Source organism: Sparus aurata, chromosome 16 (genome assembly GCF_900880675.1).
Source record: "Sparus aurata chromosome 16, fSpaAur1.1, whole genome shotgun sequence".
In the NCBI taxonomy this organism is placed as follows: Eukaryota; Metazoa; Chordata; class Actinopteri; order Spariformes; family Sparidae; genus Sparus; species Sparus aurata.
In genome coordinates this window covers 24,744,995-24,749,709 of record NC_044202.1, presented here as the reverse complement: position 1 = coordinate 24,749,709, position 4,715 = coordinate 24,744,995, and positions in this window count along the sequence as shown.

Genomic DNA, 4,715 nt, shown 5'->3' with positions numbered 1-4,715 from the left:
CGGTCGCTACTTTCATAATAAAACTTTGATTACCACCGTAAAAAAAAACAAAAAAAAACAAAAAAACAATTTTAGGACAGCATCACCTTGAGTCAAGTCGAGTCAAGTCAAATATGACGCATTGTACACTGTTGGAGATAATTTCCATCCCCGCAAGTGGACAGTGGAGGAGCAAAAATTAAACACATGCTTAAGGTGAAATGGGGACATCTAGCAGTCAGGATTCTAAACTACTGATTGCTACTGTGCTCGTTTGCTGAATTGAGTGAAGTCTCTTGAACACTGTACATGCAATAGAAAACCACACACAGTGGCGCACACAAGAGCCCTCTTTCACAGGAGAAGTTTTAAAATGTCACAGGAGGAGAAGCACAGTGTCTAATTAATGAAATTAATGATAGATGAATCATTTCCAAGTGGCTGCTGCAGTTTTAGGATCTTGGATTGTGGATGCTGGTTCACTGTTGCAGTCATGTCTTTCTGGGACAGATGTACTTACGACTACAACTGACTCAAATGTTGACTATGATAAAGGTTAATGGTTCAACATAGTTCAAAGGTTCTAGGAAAAAGTATGGGTAAAAAGGTTATACATATTCATTATGTAAAGCCATCAGACTTGCTCATAACTGTTGTCAAATAACTAGTTATTTCAAGAGACTCTGTTTCACAGCACAATTTTCTATCTTCAATTTGTGGTGTGGAGAGCATAAAGTTATCCATACAATGGCATATTTAATATTTCACATTTATTCTATGACATGTATTTTATAACAGATTTAAGGGTAAAAGATTTCTGTTGGCTGTGTAATGTAGTATAGAATATGTATATTGAGCATTAAAGGAAATATTCAGATTTGTTACTTAAAGGTCCTATTTGGAGGTAAAGTAGATTTTTGAGTGTCATTCCCAAAAAATCAACATTTCTTACCAAAAGTGCCTTTAAACAAAAATTGCCATTCCAAAAATAAATGTAAGAAGAAAAATAAAACAAAACAGTGATTATAAGGTGTGTCTTGCCTGCAAGTGAATAAAACCTGCCAGTGGATCAGTGAATATTTTTCCAAAAACAGGGTATCTTTTTCTATGAATTCCTCTCACTGAATTGCTACTTATGTGATTGTGTCTGATGTTTAAGGTGTAGTGAGATATTTTTGACAGTAAATTAGAGTTAAAAAACATCCATCAGTAGTATACAGTACATTATTTCCTTCTTGATAGAGGCTAGATGTTTTAAAACTGAAACTAGACATACCAAAGCTGTGTCACATTATGCCTATACTAAAGCCTTCTCACTGTTGCATACATACTCACTTTTACATTATACACTACTGAGAGTATGCATGTATTTGCAGGTGCTCAGTACCAATGCATACTGCAAGTGTAGTATGTAGTTTTTGCCTAAATGTCTTACCAAATGAGAGAAAATCATCTGAGCTCCTACTTCCTAAGGCCTTCCTCCTATATGAAGAAGAGTAACCTCAACATATCAGACTTTTAGAAATAGATCATCTGATCCGTACTCTCCAACCACACAGGTCTGGACACTCACGTATTTCTGTATGTATTCGAGTGACTCCTGTTGTTTTATACAATTTTTACCACCAGCTTGTAACTTAATGTTCAATGTGAACAAAACAACACAGTTTGAGTTTTATTCTTGAAATGCTGTAAAACATCTCAAATCAGGATTTTATTACGTTTTTTAATGTTGCCTATGTCTTTAGACTTTCATGACGCATTTAATGCTTGAAGCTTAACAATGTCATGAACAATATTCTTAATATTATGATTGTCTACAATTTCTATTTATCAGATCTTTTTCAAGAAACTGATGCAATAAAAATGTATCTCTTTCCTGTCCCTACATATTCTAATGCAACCTAAAAAATCAGTTTGTTACGAATTTTATCTGTAAATAAAGATTATCATTATCATTATTATTATTATGATAATTATTATTATTATTATGATTATTATTATGATTATTATGATTATTATTATTATTGTGACATAATAATAACAATAATAAATCCGGAAATACATATATACCCAGACCGTGTGATTGGAGAACACGGATCAGACGATCTCTTTCTAGAAGTCTGACATGCTGAGGTTACTCTCGTACATAGACGAGGAAGGTGACGGTCTCTGGAAGTAGGAGTGTGCATTGGAGTCGTTGTTGACGCACCGTTTGTTTGATCAGTAACGTGCTTCCTGGCTCTTTGTGTAAGCTGCTGTGATTAAAAAATGGTCAATTTGCCAAAAATCTATGGTCGATATATCAATCCATGTATTTCACATTATACCAAAAAAAAAACGTCTCTCAAAACAAACACCAACGTCATCGTCTCGCTGTCAAAAAGCACAGACCCTGATTGTGCCACACCTGTTACAATTAGTCCTACACTTAAGTAGACTACTACGATTCCACACAGCTACACCCTGGTCAACATGACAATGGCCCCAACAGCTTCATGTTATAAAGGCTTATTCTGACGTGAATCTCCTTTTCTGTATAGACTTAATGGCTTGTGCTCAAATGCCTTATGTATGTCCTCAACTCAAGATAAATACACTGTACACACAATGTGCAGCAATCAAGAAATGAAGCGTCTTGCGAACACGACATCTCTTCTCTGGAGCCTGATTCAACGCTGCATGTTCGGCTGATCCGCGGTGCTGTGTGCGCTCCTCCTACCCTGCCCACTCTTGATCACACGAGGAGCCAAGCCCCGCCCTCTCCGTATAACATCACACAACGGTTCGCCGTGAATCACATGTTCATCAGACTCAGACGGCAGAAGTATCACAATAAGGAGAATGAGTCGCTACCTGTGGTTCTTACTTTCATGTGAGTAAAAATGACGTTTCATTTAAATGACTGATTTACGATTCACGAGACAAGACTTCAGTGTTTGAAGTTTCTCTGCTGACTTTGTAGCAAGTTTGCAATGCGTCAGTTGAGTGACACAAAGCTTGTTGGATGAGCTTATATATTTATACATTACTATGTGGCCTTTTAAGTGTTCTGTACGTCATTATTTCACGTGTATGTCGAGCCGAACAAATTCAGATGATGATTTACGTGCAGTGTATTGTAGTATTGTTTTCCATGTGTCTGTTGTCTGTTGGAATAATTGTATTATCATAGTCATAGTAGTTATCATTGTTACACAGAGACTGAACAAATAATTTATAGGCTTGGTTCTATTAAACACACAGAGTCTATATTGATGTGGTCATGTTGGTGTAGAGGGGTTCTTAGATAAACAACAATACATGCTTCATTTCTGTCAGTAATGCAGATGGAAGGCTTTACATGACATAACTGTAGTAATACCATACTGAAATAGTCTTAGTGACATGTTATATTACTCTGTCACTGCTAAAAGAAATATATCACTTTTGTAACACTGCTGGTGATGTGTTTGTCTTTTTGTCCCCAGGCTGGTTTCTGACACCTGGCAATGCACTCAACTGCAGCGTCACTCAGGAGGATGGCCAGCCAACGTACCTTATCTCCGACTTGCCTCAAGTCTCACCGGGCGACTGGGACTATACATGGGCCAACTCAACTGTAAGTTAGACAACACAGAAGAGTTAACGCAATTGTTTTCTCACTTTTCATTGCGATCTCAGAGCAGGGCCCTCCACAATCCTTATGTCACAGTTCCTTCACTGGGATGGTCATGAGCTTGAAGTTTTGTTTTAGTTTGGTTTGTGTGATTAATTATTTTTTTCTCCTCTCTATGTGGACCTGAGGGATATGTGATTGCGCAAAACAATCAGAAAATGCCCGGACTGGTGCTAAGATACACCATCAGCACTCTCATCACCTCCAGATGCATTGAAGAGGTCCTCTACACAGGGATCATTGTCTCAGAGGTATTACACTTTTAACATGTGAAAAACGAGATGGAGTACGGAGCAAAAGATTTGACGTTTAAATTGTCGCTGCCAGTCTTCAGAGAAATGAGGTTGTGTTTTCTGTCTGTAGGGGGATCATTACGTTGCTCGCTGTCTGGGTGAGTTATCATTTACCTTGTGTCTCGTTGTCTCATCCAGCTGAGTCTTTGATATTAATGTTCAGTGTCTTCCTTTTACTGACATATTTTGAAATGTGCTTTCCTATCTATTCAATGTGTTGATGTGAGGATTTGTTTTGTTACAGTCAGCTGCACTGAAAATGCTCGCTCCTCAAAAAACAAAGGTAGGAATAGAGTACAAGATGTTATATAGTAATTCATCTTTGTGTTAGTGATGGTTATATCCTACAAGACATATAAATTGATAAGGAGATAAGATTCAGACATGAGAAATGATTTATTGTGAGCAGAAAGACCAGCAGTGCACACGACAGTGCCTAAGTACATGACATTCATAATGTAAGATAACATGTGTATTTACTTCCTGTTTGAACGCAGGAATGTTTTTGTTCTTGCAACATCACGGAAGCAGCACTTTCCATTCATAAATAGTAGATAGCAATTGGTTCTCATTTAAGAGGATTTCCGGCTGTTTACCAGGAGGGATGTATTTTGGTCCTTTTGCTAACAAGGGGGATGGCACCCCCCCTCAAATCGCCTACTGACTTTAAATCTTTTAAGTAATGATGACATCTTTTGAATAAACAAATAATTAATTCTGAGGTGAATTAAAGTGTCTGATGGTGGATTAACTGTCAAACTCTCTTTGCTCCTGACAGAATTTTC